This window comes from Phyllobates terribilis, unplaced genomic scaffold (assembly GCF_046119375.1).
Source record: "Phyllobates terribilis strain yellow unplaced genomic scaffold, ASM4611937v1 Scaffold_7__3_contigs__length_470593459, whole genome shotgun sequence".
In the NCBI taxonomy this organism is placed as follows: domain Eukaryota; kingdom Metazoa; phylum Chordata; class Amphibia; order Anura; family Dendrobatidae; genus Phyllobates; species Phyllobates terribilis.
The window spans coordinates 318,777,700-318,796,739 of record NW_027362767.1 but is presented as its reverse complement, the minus strand read 5'-3'; the positions used below and the strand labels follow the sequence as shown (position 1 = coordinate 318,796,739).

Below are 19,040 nucleotides of genomic sequence, written 5' to 3'. Positions count from 1 at the left end.
TTTTTTTCCTATTTTCCACCCCAAAATTTGGGGTACGTGTTATGGTCCGGTGCATCTTATAGTCCAAAAAATACAGTAATTGAAAAACTGCAGCTTTAGAGAATTACATCGAGAACTGTACACATTTCATAGCTTGCAGATGTGTTGTTACTATTCACTAGGAAGCAATGGCGCATGAATAGTTACAAACTTTTCATTTATTCCAGTATTTTACATAGTACCCCCAGTGTTTTCTTCAGAGACGAGCTTTCTAGCAGAGTAATGAGCCTGCATTTTCCCTTTGTGGTTTCTTCTATTTGTGGATATTTAATGATATTTTGACTAAACCTATTCTTGTGTTTCAGAGGAATGCAGAGGCACATTAGCACAGGAAACGGGCAAACCTATATCCATGGTAACCTCCCGAAAGAAGGAAGCCTGGAGATATGTATGATCATGTAAAACAAAGAGCAATCTCCTTTTTTTTGGTAACACATGCCATAGCCTTCTGCATACAGTCTGCCCGTCTATTACCATATGTTTGGAATACATCGCCTACATGTGTTTACAATCCGGATGGGAGGTAGTTTGGCTAAATAATTATGCAATATCATCCCACATAAACGTAAATGTTGCATTGACACCACCTAATATTTGTATAAACCTCACTTAAATGGGTTTTCCGGCCTTGGGATACAAGTCTGCAGTCACTCTGCCAGGATTCTTCGGTGTCTGCACTGGGCGGTCATGTGACCGCAAGTATGTGATTTGCATAGTTTCAGCCACATTATGACTAGAAGTGTCCAGCGTTGCTCAATTCACTTGTATTGAGTGAGGCCACACACGGCTAGTTGGCATGTGACCGCATGTAAGCAAATCACATACTTGCGGTGATGTGCCCGCTCCCAGTGCTGGAGAATCTTGACAACGCGCAGTGTACATGCTGTGAGCATTCACAAGTCTGCAGTCAAATAGAGTGCCTGCAGACTTGTACCCCAAGGCTGGACAACCCCATTTAAAGAGGTGGTCCAGAACGCAAATTCATTTTCATCAACTATTCCTAGGACGCTGGTTTACAATAATCGTGCAGTGTAAATGGACCTTAACCCCTTTATGGCCTTAGACGTATCCATACGTCCAGGTTTACTGGTACTTACCGACCTTGGACGTATGGATACGTCATATCTTTAATGCAGCACTGCGACCGCAGCTGCGGTGATCACATTAAAATTCCGGCGCCAACTTATCTCAGGGTAGATGACGTCGTCCCCCCAGGTCGTGGCCACTCCCCCCACAACTACAATCGCTATGACTGGCTGTTCAATTCTGTGTGCCATGCTGGGCCTTGTGGTGCCACAGAAGCCTGTGGCATCACAACTGCTGCTGCCTCTTCATCGCTCTTCCTGCTGAAGAAAGAGGAGTTCCTGATCCTTGCCTTATCTCTCCTCATCCACCCTCCCCCTCCTCACCCCCCCTTTCTGCCATCGAGTGCTGATCAGTACTTGATCGCTTGATTTTTGGCAGTTTTTTTTTTTTTTAGTGCATCCTGCAGCGCCCGAGCATGATCAGTGATGCAAATCACTGATTCGCACTTGTGCTCACTGTTTTCCACAATTTTTTTTTTTACTATTTTTTCTCCCCACACCCCTTTGCACCTCTCCGTGTGTGCGTCCTGCAGTCGCCGAACCGCTGATCAGACATACACCACTGATTAGTACACGTTTTTAGCAAGGACTTTTGTTTTTCCATGTCTTTTTTTTTTTTTATCCCCTTTTTGCACCACATCTATGTGTGCGTCCTTACAGCCGTCGAGCGCTGGTCAGGAACAAAGATCACTGACAGGCCTCCGCTTGTTTGTTTGCTTTTTGTAAAAAAAAGAATCCAAAAAAATAATTTAGATTAGTTGATATGATTAGATTAGTGACAGTAAAAATATACCGTAGTAATCGTCTACTACAGTATTTTTTACTGAATTGATTAGTTAGTAAAGAGTAAAAAATATATCGTAGTAATCGGCATCTACTACAGTATTTTTTACTGAATTGAGTTTGTGTCAGCGAGGAAAAAAAAGAATCATCCGTGCGGCCGTCCTATAGCCGTCGAGAGCTGATCAATGACGCACATCAGTGATCAACCTCCGGTTGTTGCTTTTTTTTCTTTTATCTTTTTCTTTTCTAAATAAAAAAAAGTTTACACCAAGCACTCACACACACAACTGAATGAAATTTGGTACTCACACAAACACCACATACATAAAAAAAAATGTCTTCCCGCTCATCCCAAACCCGGTATTCAGCGAAGATATACACTGTCCTTGCCTGACACTAACAGTGAGGGAGAGGATCCCACCTTCCTTTATTTTCCGCCTCCTCCTCTTCCTCAAGTGATGCTGAGCCATGCAGATGCCCCAGGACAGAAATGGAACCAGGACCCACTGTTACTGCCCCCGTATGGACCTCACCCCCCGAAGATTATGAGCCACTTATTCCTGATTTTGTGGCGCAATCAGGAATCAAATTGGACACCACCGGCCTCACAGAAATGGACTTTTTCAAAGTCTTTTTGTCTGAGGATTTTGTAAACCTCATGGTGGGCCAAACTAATTTGTACGCCCAGGAATTTTTGGCACAAAACCGCTCTTCCTCATTTTCTAACTGGACTCCTGTAGGCGCAGTAGAAATTATGACATTTTGGGGCCTGGTCTTTCACATGGGGATACTGAAGAAGCCAGAACTTTGGAGATATTGGAATAGGAGTGTTGACATTTTGCATAACATTCCACTGTTCCGAATGACAATGACCCGTAAATGTTTTGAGGCCATCCAGAAATACTTGCATTACAGTGATAATGTACAGTGTCCTCCCCAAGATGACCCCAACTTTGACCATCTTTTCAAAGTTCGGCCGGTCATTGAGCACTTCAGCAACAAGTTTGGTGAAGTGTACGTGCCCCAAAGGGACATCTGCGTGGATGAGTCCCTAATCCATTTTAAGGGGAGGCTCTAATTCTGACAGTACCTGCCCAGACCAGACTGCTACGTTGTACCTTCAGTTCCAGGAGGTAGTGATCAAGGCCCTGATATTTGGCAGTCAGGAAGGAGCGTTGAAAATATCAAACGTCACTCCTTCCCTTCTGAACCCTGCCGTGTGCCCAAACAATGTTTTTTCTCCACATATGGGGTATCGGTGTACTCAGGAGACATTGCACAACAACTTTTGGGGTCCATTTTTTCCTGTTACCCTTGTGAAAATAAAAAAATTTGGGTCTAAAATAAAATTTTAGTGAAAAAAAATGGAATGTTACTTTTCTCCTTTCACATTCCATTAATTGCTGTGAAGCACCTGAAGGGTTAATAAACTTCTTGAATGTGGTTTTGAGCACCTTGAGGGGTGCAGTTTTTAGAATGATGTCACTTTTGGGTATTTTCTGTGATAAAGACCCCTCAAAGTCACTTCAAATGTGATGTGGTCCCTAAAAAATGGATTTTGGAAATTTAGTTGGAATAATTAAAAATCGCGGGTCAACTTTTAACCCTTATAACTTCCTAACAAACAAAATAAAAAAAAAAATAAATTGTGCTGATGTAAAGTAGACATGTGGGAAATGTTATTTATTAACTATTTTGTGGGACATGTCTCTCTGATTTAAGGGTATAAGAATTCCAAGTTTGAAAATTGCAAAATTTTCCAAATTTTTGCCAAATTTCCATTTTTTTCACAAACGAATGCAAGTCGTATCGAAGAAATTTTATCACAATCATTAAGTACAATATGTCACAAAAAAAAAACAGTCTCAGAATCAGTGGGATCCGTTCCAGAGTTATTACCTCATAAAGTGACAGTGGTCAGAATTGTAAAAATTGGCCTGGTCATTATCGTGCAAACAGCCTTGGGGGGTAAAGGGGTTAAATGGGCTGGACATGTGACTTCACACTTTATATAGTCAGGCGACTCCATGATTACGCCTCTAATTCTGATGATATGCAGTCAGGAGCGTGTTGTCCCATTTGCAATTCTGTATTCTAGTCATATAACTACATGGTTACTGCTGGGAATTTTAATAACCCCTGGCTGTACTTAAGAGTCCATCTGTAAAGAAGAAAGGAAAAGCATGGAAGTCAGACCAGGTGTTACAATTTTTTTTTATGTAACAACTGTGAATGCTGGAGGCTAAAAAGCAATAGAGAGCAGCTGTATTCAGCAGCATGAAAAGAATAATGGAAGTGTAAAGCTGTATGTCAACCCCGGAGCAGGCAGCACAGTAAATCCTATTACATAAAGCTGTGGAATAATGCAGAAAAGTGAATGGTATCTGCAGCAGAGAAAACAATGTATTCTTCATAATTAATGACAGATATGTGGGGGCAGACACAGATATAGCTGTAAAAGGTGACGGAAGCCATCCACCTTCTAACTGCACCAGATAATATTTATGGTGTTATAATCCGTTTTCTAAACACTTATTTAATGGACCTAAAATCTGAAGGATTAAGGGTACGTTCATATGTCGCGTTTTTTGTGTGAAAAACGCGACGTGTGAACGTACCCTTACTGTACCAGCAGAATGAATGAGCCTTCTGAAGTCTCATGTACACGCTGCTTATTTTTCTTTGCAGATTTGAAGCAGTTTCATATCTGCGGCATGTCAATTCTTTCTGTGTCTTTGCAGCTTTTGACACACATTCTAATGAATGGGTAAAAAAATATCTGCTCAGCTGATTGTCCACTGCAGTCCCGGGCAACTTCGTGATTCAGGCAGTGACACTTAAGACGGGTTCCCTTTAGGCTGTGTGCCCACGATGCGTTTTTTAAGCGTTTCCGCAGCGGCAATTCCGCTGCAGAAACGCTTAAAAAACACTTGGTAGGTCTGCCATGTTCCCCAATGATAATCCGTATGTGCTGTGCACATGCGGCGGAAATTTCCGCTGCGGATTATCATTGCGGAAAAAATTGCGCCGCCATTGACTTGCATTGGAACGCATGGAATCCGCATCACTGGATCTGTACATGCGGAATCCATGCGATTCAATGTGCGGATGGTACCCGGGTGTGGAGGACAGGAGACTCTCCTCCGGACCCGGGTACCATAGAATCTGTAAAAACAAGAATAAAATAAAAAAAAAATATTATATTTACCTTCTGATGGCCCCCGGTGCACTCGTGTTCGCTTGCCGGCAGATCGCGGTGGACTCAAGGACCTGCGCTGACGTCATTTAGTCATGTGACGGCAGGTCCTTCAGTGTAGTGTACCGTGAGCTGCCGGCAAGCCAGGACGGAGCGAAGCAAGACTGCGGGGGCCATCAGAAGGTAAGTATAGATTTATTTTTTATTTTTAAACATTCTTTCGGTCACACTATATAAATCCATGCCGTTTGCATGGATTTATATAGTGTGACCTAGTTGTCAAGCACTTTCCAAGTGATGCTAAAATCGCTTGGAAAGCGCTTGCCAACCCGCATGCAGAAATGCATGTGAAGAACGCTTCACATCCGCTTGTCCCTGGCAGGAAAAACGCATGTACAATCCGCATGTACAATCCGCATGCGTTTTTTCTGCCAGGGAGATGCAGAAACGCTCAGGAAAAAATCCGGAACATTTCTGCATCGTGGGCACATAGCGTAAAGGTTTTCATTGCAATAGATTTAAATTTTAAAATGTTATCCGCTGTTTAGTAAAAAAATATACATAGAGCTTTTTTTTCATATCTCCTTTTTCATATGTCTTCAGTTTTTTTTGAGTGCTGGTGAGAAAAAGTCTGTGCAAAATGTGTGTTCTTGATGCATTTCTTTTCACTTGAAAGGGTGAAAAACGCTGCAATGACTCTGAAAGGGTTGACATACTGCAGATTTGAAAAAAAAAATGCTTTGAAGGTTCAAATCTGCAAGGAAAAAAAGCAGCATGTGCATGAGATTTCAGAAATCACACATGTTACATTTTACCCAAGGCGGAAATGCAACATGTGAACAAGCCCTTACATGTTAAAAGAACACTATGCCTAGAAATGAATTATACAACTAAACAGACAAACGTGTAGAGACTGTCTGCCACCTGCAGGATTTTCTACCTGTTTCAAACACAAGCAGTAGAAAAGTTGGAGAGAACACCGTGAATTTCTCACTAATATCTTCCATTTTCACTTGCAAATGGATGAGGGGTGAAGCTTAGAGGGAACGAGGGGTGGCTCCTTCTTCAGCCAGTTGCCATTTCTTAGGTCAGGTGACTGAAGAACAGGACTTTTAAAGAGTAACCATCGTTTCATTCATTTATTTATTTTTTAATTAATAGGACTTGTGAAAATTAGAAACTTTATATTATGCATTCATACTCAAAATTCTCAATTCACTAGTAAAATCTGTATCAGATTTTCCCATTACTGAGATAGTTGACAGTTAGTGCTTATAAAGTTCTATGGAGAACTGTAAGGGCCTGTGTACATATTGCAGATGTTTTTTTCTGCTTAGATTTGTCACAAAACTTGAAGGATTTACTTGTGCCAGCAAAGTGAATGAGATTCATGACGTCTCATATACACGTTGCTTATTTTACCTTGCAGATTTCAATCTGCAGCATGTCAATTCTTTCAGTGTTTTTGCTGCAGATTTCACCCATACTAATGAGTAGGGAAAAATCTGCAACAAAAACGCATGTAAAAAAAGAGTCTATTTTACGCAGCATTTTTCCTGCCAAGAGATGCAGAAATTTATGCTGCAAAAATTGAATGCACATACCGTCATTTCAGCAGAACTTGCAGTAGAATATCTGTGTCCACCTCCAGCTCCTTCCTCTTCCATAGATTTTTAAAAGCACCAACTGTCATCTTCTATCTCAGCAATGTGAAAATCTATCTTCAAAGAATACCGATTTTACCCATTAATTGAGAGTGAAAGATCAATCCAGGAGGTGAAAGAAGCAGATTTCTTTGATAAGATATATTACAAAGTTTCTTATTTTCATGTTTACTATTGATTTATGAAATAAAAATTAAAACAATGGCTTTCTTGAAAATGTTTGTGAATGTCTGTATACTCTCAGTGCATATTTTTGGCAGCTGTTGTGCAACACTTAAAGAATTCAAAGAGACGGACAAATATCAAGCTGTACATTCTTTCCCTCCTGACATATAATGTTACTGATTCATCATTAGCCCACCCTTCGAGGAAATTATCTCAGTGGGAAACATTTATCCGCCATAAAAATAACAGACTGGATTCTGGAGTAATTACGTAACTGTATATTTATTCTTTTTACTGCGGATGCTAAAGGAATGGCACAAAATAGTAAAAAGTATAAACAAAAATAAATGTACTTATTTGCTGGAAATTCTTGTGGAGATATATGATATGAACTAGTTTATTCAGTTCTCCTTATGTTTTCAATATAACATCGTCTTCAGTGATTTAAAGAGAATCTGTCCGCAGAATTTCACCCACCCAAAATATTTATATGCACATTTAGCTGTTTCACAGACAAGTCCAGTAATACCTTTACCTGGCCAGTCTGTTCCTTCATTAGAGAGAAATCAGCATTTGAACTGATATGCAAATGAGGCTGATGAGCTATTTGTAGATCTGAAGCCTGTGTCACTCCAGCTCTATTCCCCACCTAGCGCCGCCGCCTCCTGCTTGACTGACGGCTCCTTTGTGTAAAGTCACATAGTATAAAGGCTGTTATTCACGCAGGAGAATATGACACTGGGCGGGGGATAGCACTGGAGTGACGGAGGCTTCAGATCTACAATAGCTCTTATTCACGCAGGAGAATATGACACTGGGCGGGGGATAGCACTGGAGTGACGGAGGCTTCAGATCTACAATAGCTCTTCATGTCAATTTAAACACTGATGTCCCAGTAACAGAGGAACAGACTGGTTATGTAAAGGTATTGCTGGACTTGTATTTGAAAGAGCTACATGTGCAAATAGTTTGTGGGGTGAAATTCTACTGTCGAATTGCCTTTGAACACTTAAGCTGACCATACGCTTAAGATTAATGCCATCCAAATCTCTTATTGGAGGTTCTGACCAACTATCTACTAGAGGTGTCTATCAGCTATTCACTCCACTCCCTCCATTCAGAATATATGAACGCTCAGCTGAACAGAGTGTGCATGTATATTGATTAGTAATAAATGATTGGAGTCAGCAAAACAAATATACACAGTATGGCCAGATTTAGAAGTAGGTCCAAGTTCATAGAACCTATACAAGTACAATGCCCTATGTGCCGTCAAGGTGTTAAACTTCGAGAACATTGTGTACTGATTTCAGTAACGTTATACAAACATGGAGCAAGACTTTCCAATTCTCAGAAGTGAAATTTAGACAAAACAGAAAAATTCCAAGCATTCAAGATAAATCATACGTCATTGCGAAATACACAGTACCAGATCTACTCCCAAAACACAGGGTAAATAAATCTAAATGTTTATAAGGGTATGTGCACACGATGCAGAAATGAAGCAGAAAATTTCTGCATCATTTCTGCATCTCCCTGGCAGAAAAAACGCATGCAGATTGTGCATGCGTTTTTCCTGCAGAATACATGCGGATCCACATGCAGATTCACATGCGTTTCCGCATGCAGATTGACAAGCGCTTTCCAGGCGATGTTAGCATCACCTGGAAAGTGCTTGACAACTAGGTCACACTGTAAATCCATGCAAACAGCATGGATTTATACAGTGTGAACCGAGAGAGTGTATATACTTACCTCCGATGGCCCGCGCTGTCCTGCTCACTCCGTTCTCCCGGCTGCCGGCAACTTTGAATTGAAAGACCTGCCGACGTCAGCGTCACGTGACCCGTCACATGACTCTGACGTCACCGCAGGTCCTACAACTCACTGCAAGTGCCGGGAACCAAGCGGGAGCGCTGCGCGGGCCGACAGATGGTAAGAATACATTTATTTTTTATTTTATTCTTCTTTTTACAGCTTTTTCAATGGTACCTGGGTGTGGATGAGACTCTCCTCTCCACCACACCCGGGTACCATCCGCACATTAGAACGCACCAATTACGCAAGTACAAATGCTGTCTTGCGGAATTGGCGCGTTCTAATGCAAGTCAATGGCGGCGAAATCGCCGCGTTTCCGCAAAATTAATTGACATGCTGCGGATTTTTGACCGCAGCGTTAACGCTGCGGAAAAATCCGCATCATGGGCACAGCACATGCGAATTTCCATTGGGGAACATTGCTGCCCTTCTACCATGCGTTTTTCATGCGTTTCCGCGGCGTTTACGCAACTGCAAAAACGCCGCGGAAACGCATGAAATACGCATCGTGTGAACACAGCCTAACTAAGTTTTTTGTACTTTGGAAGAAACAGTCTTCTACAGTGGACAGTTCGTTTTTGTCTAAGCCCCGGTAGTGGGTGTATTACATAGAAAGGCTGAGCCCACCAGAATGGGGTGTCAGGGCACTAGTTTATGTTGAACAGATATTGCTGCACAATATCTCTACTTGCTGTATATGTCATCTGCTGATCTGTTTCCCTGAAACAACCTAATAGTACAATCACTGCTTGCTGAACAATATCTCTACTTGATAAATTTCTGCTATATGTCATCTGTTTTACACTCCATTCAATACTCACTGATACATGTCTGTCCCTCCCTCACTTCAGACATTATCTGATAGTGAAGGTGTTACCGGGTGTAGCCAGCCATAGTCTTTGCTTTGTCTTTGGTCATGCAGCCATCTCCTGGAGTGCTGATCAGCTGCTAATTTAGCCACAAGCAGCTCCCACAATGCCCCTCACCTAATGCTATAGTCTGCCCTATAAAATCACATTCTCTGCCCTCTCCTCTCCAGGTCCACAGTCCCCAATCTACAAACTTGTGCACCCTCGCAGAAACCTCAAACTCCTCGACCTACACTCACTCTCTGAATCCCTCCTCCCTCTTACAGACATAAATTCCTTACACGACGCAGATGTTGCTGCTGCTTTATATAACACCACAACAGCTGCAGCTCTCGATTCGGTCACCCCCCTCACACATACCAAAGCTCGCTCATTCAATAGGCAACCCTGGCACACCAACCTGACTAAAGAACTGCGACAGGCCTTCAGGGTTGCTGAGAGGAGATGGAAAAGGTCCCACTCCAATGAGCACTTCATCGCATTCAAACAATACCTCACTATTTTCAAGTCCACACTCACAGCAGCAAAACAAACCTATTTCTCATCTCTCATATCCTCCCTTTCTCACAACGCTAACCAGCGATTCAACACTTGCAATTCTCTCATTCATCCCCCAGCACCTCCTCCCTCTCCTTTTATCTGAAGAGTTTACCTCATTCTTCAAGCAGAAGATTGACATCAGACAAAGCTTTTGCCTAAAGTCCCCACAGCCCCTCATATCTACTCAACCTTCCTCCTTCAAACCCAACTTCTCCGCTGTTACAGATTGTCTCCTCTTTACTTTCCAAATCACACCTCACCACCTGCGAACTTGACCCAATCCCTTCCCACCTCATCCCTAACCTTGCTACAGTCTTCATCCCATCCCTAACCCACCTCTTCAACCTGTCACTAACAACCGGTGTCTTCCGCTCATGTTTCAAACACGCCTCAATCACTGCTATCCTCAAAAAGCCCTCCCTTGACCCATCCTCTCCGACTAGCTCTCGCCCTATATCACTTCTCCCCTATGCCTCAAAACTGTTGGAACAACACGTCCACCTTGAACTGTCCTCCCACCTCTCCTCATGTTCCCTCTTTGACCGCTTACAATCTGGCTTCCGACTGCATGACTCCACTGAAACTGCCCTGACTAAAGTCACCAACGACCTACTAACCGCCAAATTCAAGCGACACTACTCCGTCCTCCTCCTCCTGGCCCTGTCATCTGCTTTCGACAGTCGACCATTCCCTCTTACTACAGACTCTCTCATCTCTTGGCATCAAGGACATGGCCCTATCTTACATCTCTTCATACCTAACAGATCGGACATTTAGCATCTCCCACTCACACACACCACCACCACCTCATCTCACCCCCTATCTGTCGGTGTCCCCCAAGGTTCAGTTTTAGGGCCCCTGCTCTTCTCCATCTATACCTTTGGCCTGGGACAGCTCAGAGTCTCACGGCTTTCAGTACCACCTCTATGCTGATGACACACAGCTCTACCTCTCTGGACCCGATATCAACTCCTTACTAACCAGAATCCCACAATGTCTGTCTGCTATTTCATCCTTCTTCTCTGCTAGATTTCTAAAACTTAACATTGAAAAAACTGAATTCATCATCTTTCCCCCACCCCAATCAACCCCCCCCATCTGACCTATCCATCAAAGTTAATGGCGGCCCGCTCTCCCCAGTCCCACAAGCTCGATGTCTCGGGGTAACCCTGGACTCTGATCTCTCCTTCAAACCACATATCCAAACCCTTTCCACTTCCTGCCGACTCCAACTCAAAAATATCTCCCGCATCCGCACATTCCTCAGCAAAGATTCTGCAAAAACACTAGTGCACGCCCTCATCATTTCCCGCCTTGACTACTGCAACCTCCTGCTCTGTGGCCTCCCTTCTAACATTCTCGCGTCCTCTCCAATCTATCCTAAACTCCTTATGCTGCTTGACTAATCCACCTGTCCCCCACTATTCTCTGGCCTCTCCCCTCTGTCAATCCCTTCACTGGCTCCCCATTGCCCAGAGACTCAAGTTCAAAACCCTAACCATGGCATACAAAGCCACCCACAACCTGTCTCCCCCATATATCTGTGACCTAGTCTCCCAGTACATATGGGGGGGAATGACATCCTGCATGGGGCATTATATGGGGGCCAGTATTCTTTATGGAGCGTTATATGGGGCCTATAATACTGTATGGAGGACTATACTGTCCGGTCTGCACTGTAAGTATTCACCGGTTTCTGAGCTATTGTAGAATTTACTATAGATATCGCTCATGTAATGTAAGAAGTGAAATCTTTGGCATTGTACTATATATACACTGCTCAAAAAAATTAAGGGAACACTTAAACAACAGAATATAACTCCAAGTGAATCAAACTTCTGTGAAATCAAACTGTCCACTTAGGAAGCAACACTGATTGACAATCAATTTCACATGCTGTTGTGCAAATGGAATAGACAATAGATGGAAATTATTGGCAATTATCAAGACACACTCAATAAAGGAGTGGTTCTGCAGGTGGGGACCACAGACCACATCTCAGTACCAATGCTTTCTGGCTGTTTTGGTCACTTTTGAATGTTGGTTGTGCTTTCACATTTGTGGTAGCATGAGACGGACTCTATAACCCACAGAAGTTGCTCAGGTAGTGCAGCTCATCCAGGATGGCACATCAATGTGAGCTGTGGCAAGAAGGTTTGCTGTGTCTGTCAGCGTAGTGTCCAGAGGCGCTACCAGGAGACAGGCCACTACACCAGGAGACGTGGAGGAGTCCGTAGGAGGTCAACAACCCAGCAGCAGGACCGCTACCTCCACCTTTGTGCAAGGAGGAACAGGAGGAGCACTGCCAGAGCCCTGCAAAATGACCTCCAGCAGGCCCCAAATGTGCATGTGTCTGCACAAACGGTTAGAAACCGACTCCATGAGGGTGGTATGAGGGCCCGACATCCACAGATGGGGGTTGTGCTCACAGCCCAACACCGTGCAGAACGCTGGCATTTGCCACAGAACACCAGGATTGGCTAAGTCGCCACTGGTGCCTTGTGCTCTTCACAGATGAAAGCAGGTTCACATTGAGCACGTGACAGAGTCTGGAGACGCCGTAGAGAGCGATCTGCTGCCTGCAACATCCTTCAGCATGACCGGTTTGGCAGTGGGTCAGTAATGGTGTGGGGTGGCATTTCTTTGGATGGCTGCACAGCCCACCATGTGCTCACCAGAGGTAGCCTGACTGCCATTAGGTACCGAGATGAGATCCTCAGACCCCTTGTGAGACCATATGCTGGTGCGGTTGGCCCTGGGTTCCTCCTAATGCAGGACAATGCCAGACCTCATGTGGCTGGAGTGTGTCAGCAGTTCCTGCAAGATGAAGGCATTGAAGCTATGGACTGGCCCGCCCGTTCCCCAGACCTGAATCCGATTGAGCACATCTGGGACATCATGTCTCGCTCCATCCACCAACGTCACGTTGCACCACAGACTGTCCAGGAGTTGGCGGATGCTTTAGTTCAGGTCTAGGAGGAGATCCCACAGGAGACCATCCGCAACCTTATCAGGAGCATGCCCAGGCGGTGTAGGGAGGTCATACAGGCACGTGGAGGCCACACACAATACTGAGCCTCATTTTGACTTGTTTTAAGGACATTACATCAAAGTTGGATCAGCCTGTAGTGTGTTTTTCCACTTTAATTTTGGGGGTGACTCCAAATCCAGGCCTCCATTGATTAATAAATTTGATTTCCATTGATGATTTTTGTGTGATTTTGCTGTCAGCACATTCAACTTTGTACAGAACAAAGTATTCAATGAGAATATTTCATTCATTCAGATCTAGGATGTGTTATTTGAGTGTTCCCTTTATTTTTTGAGGAGTGTATTAGGGCTGCAGTAGTAAAGAGTGTCTCGGCCGGGAAAATGCTGCATAAAAAAAACTGTTTTTTTATGCATTTTCCCCATTTATTAGAATGGCTGAATTAGCCATGCTGGAGGGTTGAAACTGCGTTAAGTTTGCAAGGAAACAATAAGCAGCGTGTGCACAACATTGCAGATGATTCACTTTTCTAAGACAGTAAAATGCTACGCATACCTCAGTGTGATGAAAGCCGGCTGGTGGGTGCAGCTCTCTGGCGCCCCCTTACCTCTCAGGTCAGTCAAGGTACTGCACCTAGAGAAAGTAGTGCCAGGTAGCTGCAACCAGCGCAGGGAACCCGGTAGTGTGTTATCCCTTCAACGTCACTAAACCGTAACGTCACTACACAGCACAACTCGCTAGCGCCCTCTTAGCCTCAGGTCAGTCAAGGAACTGCACCTAGGATAAGCGGTCGCCAGAGAGACTGTCCTGTAACCTACTGGGTATCGGGGCCCTCTGTAGTGAGGGCGGTATATATATCTTCCTTGGCCGCGCCAGGAATATATATATCTGAACCTCCGACCGTCACTACCAGCCTTCCCCAATCCCCAGTTGGTATGCTGCCACCAGTCCCTATTTTAGATATACGCCCAGTCCGTGAATGGGCCTATATCGGGTCAGGAACCAACCCTGGGAAGCGTTTTTGGCTTGAGCCGAGCTCACACGGACGTGCGTTCGTTATGCAGAATAAAAGGCAGGCCCACAATTACTTGAGGTAATTGATTATAATAATACACTAGATACACGATATACAACTAAATATACACAGGTATAAGGTCAGGCTAAACTATACAACAATGGAATACAACACACAGAATCACCACAGCATATCAGTTACCGGTTTCTTGATTTTCTTGTGACGCAGGGAGAGGATTCTGCGGTCGCAGGCACGGTTCTTTGTTACAGACTGAGGCCTACCACCACATGGTCAAACTGCTCCTCCCCTTGGTGGCCTCAGCTGGTGCTCAGATGTTCAGCACCCCACTCTTGGGTCAAGACTGACTTATCTCTTGTCTGTCCTGCTATCTTACCTGCCCCGTCCCGCCCACTGCTGGTGAGGTCAGCTGGCTCAGTCTCCACCCTCAGGTCTAACTTCGATCAGAAGCCCAAATTCTAAGGAACCCAATAACTTCTTCTGGGATGGTCTCAGGATACCCCGAGGGGTTCCCATGGATTCGGGCCGCCGTAACCGACCTTTTGATATCAATTATGATACCATACGGTCCTCAGGAATGGCTCAGCGCTATATCTTGGCTTCCAGAGCACGTACCAACGTCTACCGCGGAGGCTTGTGTACGCAATGGCTCCGGGACGCCGTGATATTTTTTATTGGCCCATCCCACGCAACATGCGTGTACTATTCATGTTTCTATATCTTATGCCTCCATGCTTGTGACAGACAAAGAAACTAGTCCTATGGGACAAATGGTCAGTTACAGATGGACGAAGCACCCCCCCCTGCTGGCTGTGTTTCCTCTCGAAGTCTTTGAAGCTCCTAGCATTCAAGTGTTAAGTAGGCCCTGGGGCTTCTTATCTTACAGGAGCCTGGATGGGGGGAAACTATCTAGTTGACGTTTTAACAGAAGGTCCCAGGGTGGGGGCTGCTGAAGTGTGGCCATCCCTGGATATGATTTATCATTACCAAGATGGCGGCTACGGGTTCATCACACCTCCCCCTATACGAGGGCGCGAGGGGGTAGCACATTCCTGTGTTCCCCCGTGCGTCCTTCTGCACCCTCCCCTTGCCGGGATAACCCGTCAGCGTTACCGTGGTCACGGCCTCTTCTGTGGCGAATGGAGAAGTGGTACTGCTGGAGAGCGAGGCTCCAGCGTAGCAACCTGCCATTCGACCCAGAGACCGTGTGTAACCAGCTGAGGGGGTTGTCGTCCGTCTCCACGGTGAAATGGCTCCCGTACAAGTAGGGCTGCAGACGCTGCAGGGCCCATACAATTGCCAGGCATTCTTTTTCCACCGTGGAGTAAGCCACCTCCCGGGGCAGTAGCTTCCTGCTCAGGTACAAGACAGGATGTTCCTGGCCTGTCGTGTTGACCTGACTTAGCATAGCACCGAGGCCAAAGTCACTGGCGTCGGTCTGTACCACAAACGGCCGGTCGAAGTCGGCAGCTTGCAGTACAGGGGAGCTACTTAGGGCGGCCTTGAGTGCCCCGAAAGCTGTCTCGCAGGCGACTGTCCAGTCGACTGCGACGGGCAGCTTCTTCTTGGTGAGGTCCGTCAGGGGCTTGGCCAGGGTGCTATAGTGTGGGACGAACCTCCTATAGTACCCGGCGGTCCCCAAGAAGGACATCACCTGCTTTTTGGTCCTAGGAGTGAGCCAGGATGCGATGGCATCCACTTTCCCAGGTTCTGGCTTCAGAACCCCCCGCCTACCCGGTGACCCAGGTAGAGGACCTCACTCATGCCCAGCTGGCACTTTTCCGGCTTGATGGTCAAGCCTGCCCGGTGGATCCGACCGAGCACCTGCCGCAGGTGCTCTAGGTGATCCTCCCAAGTGGGACTGAAGACTGCAATATCGTCCAAGTACGCAGCCGCGTACCCTTCAAGTCCCTCAAGCAGCGTATTGACCATCCGCTGAAAAGTGGCAGGGGCATTCTTCATGCCGAAAGGCATCACTGTGGACTCGTACAGTCCAAAAGGGGTGATAAAGGCAGAGCGTTCCCTTGCCGCGGGGGTCAGAGGAATCTGCCAGTACCCCCGGCTCAGATCCATGATGGTCAGGTACTTAGCCCCGGCCATCCGATCGAGCAGGTCATCGATGCGTGGTATGGGGAACGCATCGGTGGCCGTTACAGCGTTGAGCCCCCGGTAGTCCACGCAGAACCGTGTAGTTCGGTCCTTTTTTGGAACGAGGACTACAGGCGAGGCCCACGCGCTGCTGGATGCCTGGATCACCCCCAGCTTCAGCATCTCGTCTATCTCTTGGCGCATGTTTCCCTGCACCTCGAAAGAGACCCGATATGCTGAACGCCGGATCGGCGGGTGATCGCCAGTGTCCACGTCGTGGACAGCCATCTCAGTCCTTCCGGGCAGGCTGCTGAACAGCCCCCGGAAGGGGTGCAGGGTGGTCCCCAGCTGGGACCGTTGGTCCTCCGTGAGCTGGTGGCCAACCCCCACATCCTCGATGGACCCACCCGCCTTGGCTTGGGTGAGCAGATCCAGGAGGGTTTCTACCTCTCCTTCCTCGGGAAGGTTGCACACTGGGTGGGCAGTCGCTTCCCGCTCATGATGAGCCTTCATCATGTTCACGTGGAAGGCCTTCCTCCTTCCACGGGCGTGATCCAGGGTGACCAGATAGGTGACGGCGTTGAGTTTCTGGTGCACGAAGTAGGGACCTTCCCAGGCTGCCTGAAGCTTGTTCTGTGGTACGGGGAACAGTACCCACACCTTTTGACCCACCTCGTAGGTCCTCTCACAAGCATTCTGGTCGTACCACCGCTTCTGGTCGGCCTGGGCCATATTGTCCTGCACCAGCTTTGCCAAGGCCATCATCCTGTCCCGGTGGCGCACGACATACTCGATGACCGACACCTCGGGGGTGGCCAAATCCCCTTCCCATGCTTCCTTCACCAGAGCCAGGGGGCCCCGTACCCATCGCCCGTACAGGAGCTCAAAGGGGGAGAACCCCGTTGAGGCCTGCGGAACCTCCCGGTAAGCAAATAGGAGGTGTGGGAGGTAACGCTCCCAGTCTCTCCCGTGGGAGTCGACCAACATCTTAAGCATCTGCTTTAAGGTGCCATTGAACCGCTCACACAGGCCATTAGTCTGTGGGTGATACGGGCTGGCCACCAGATGTTGCACCTGCATTTGCTTACAGAGGGACTCCATCAGCCGCGACATGAACTGGGTCCCTCGGTCGGTGAGCATTTCCTGGGGGAAACCCACTCTGGAGAAGATCTCCAGTAAGGCGGTAGCCACCTTGTCGGCCCGAATGGACGACAAAGCTACCGCTTCCGGGTACCGGGTGGCATAGTCCACTACCGTGAGTATGAAGCATTTCCCGGAGTGGCTGGGAGTGGACAGAGGTCCAATAAGATCCACAGCGACCCTCGAGAAAGGCTCTTCGATGATTGGCAGAGTTACCAGTGGGGCTTTGGGGCGCGGCCCCGCCTTCCCCACCCTCTGACAGGTGTCACACGAACGGCAGTAGGCACCCACCGCGGCTCCCATCCCAGGCCAGTAGAAATGCTGAGCTATCCTGGCCTTGGTTTTAGCGATCCCTAGGTGTCCGGCCATCGGAATCTCGTGTGCGATCCGCAATTCCGCCCTGAACGGATAGGGTACCACTAACTGTCGGTCCCTGGGCCACGCCTCCGGTGAACCCTGCTGGACCGTTACCCGGTACAGCCGTCCCTGGTCCCAGACCACACGCTCGCAGTCTGACTCCATGGGAGGCTGTGCCGCCTGTTCCTTGAGAGCTTTCAGGCTGTCGTCTGCTTCCAACGCAGCCTGAAATTCCTGACTTGATGTGGCCAGAATCGACGAAACTGCCACATCCTCCGTCAGCCCCTCCGGGCATGTCACCTGGCCGCTGTCTGACCCGGCAGACACTTGGTCAGAAGTGGGGAAGCCGTCGGACCTCTGCAAGGCTCCTTGGGCTCCGGCGCTCCTGGTGACAGCGGCTATGGCCGCTGTGACCGTGGGTAGTGCCCGCTTCCCCTCTGTTTCTGACCAAGCCGTCCGATCAGGCAGGCTTCCTAGGCCTTTGGACATCTCGGATGTGGGGAACTCCTGCCCTGGGGTCTTACCTGGCGGCTCCTCTCTTGGGACACCCCCACCCCCCATGGCCTGTTCCTCCCCCTGCAGTGGGCCTATACTCAGCAGCCTGGATACCCCTGGGAGCCCTACACTGCCGGTAGCTGCCCCCCTCTCCATCCCTGAGCTTCCCTCTACAGAATCCTGCCCGCCCCCTCCCTCACCGGAGGACAAGAGGTCACGGCACGCCGGCTGAGCACCTCTGCGGGCATCTCCACACTCCCCACCTGCTCTCACTAACCCTGTTTGTGTTGTGTCTGTGCAGGTGTTACCCTCAGGTTTCACTCCCTCCTCCTCAGCAGGACGCACACTACATACAACATGGTTGGCATTAGCAGCAGACAAATCAATACACTCTTGGGGGGCCGAACTTGGGGGTTCAGAGGGTACATACTGCGATACTAGATGCCCCAAGTCGGTCCCTAATAAAACATTTGCGGGAATATTTGGCGTTACTCCCACCTCCCGCATCCCCCTCCCGGCACCCCAGTCCAAATACACCATGGCAACGGGAAGTGCCGGCTCCACGCCTCCAACCCCGGAGACGGAAAGAGTCTTTCCTGGTACCAAGTCCTGGGGGGACACCACCTCAGGCCGTACCAGTGTTCGTTCAGCGCCAGTGTCCCGCAGTCCCATGACCGCAGAACGGCCTATGGTGACGGGTTGGATGTTGTCCAGGGACCTACCACCACCCCCTCCCACACACAAAACATTGGGCGCTCTCTGGGACTGGGATGGGGTCT

The 19,040-nt window shown here is 47.5% G+C and overlaps 1 long non-coding RNA gene across 2 annotated transcripts in view; it reads right to left on the bottom strand.

Annotated features, from left to right (window-relative positions):
• The window catches only part of LOC141154744 (uncharacterized), a 47,765-nt gene extending 32,182 nt beyond the window's left edge, over positions 1-15,583 (bottom strand). For both annotated transcript variants that reach the window (XR_012247468.1, XR_012247469.1), the window contains exon 1: positions 14,365-15,583. This is a non-coding gene — a long non-coding RNA (uncharacterized lncRNA). The remainder of the gene's footprint in view (positions 1-14,364) is intronic.
• Between the last annotated feature and the right edge of the window lie 3,457 nt (positions 15,584-19,040).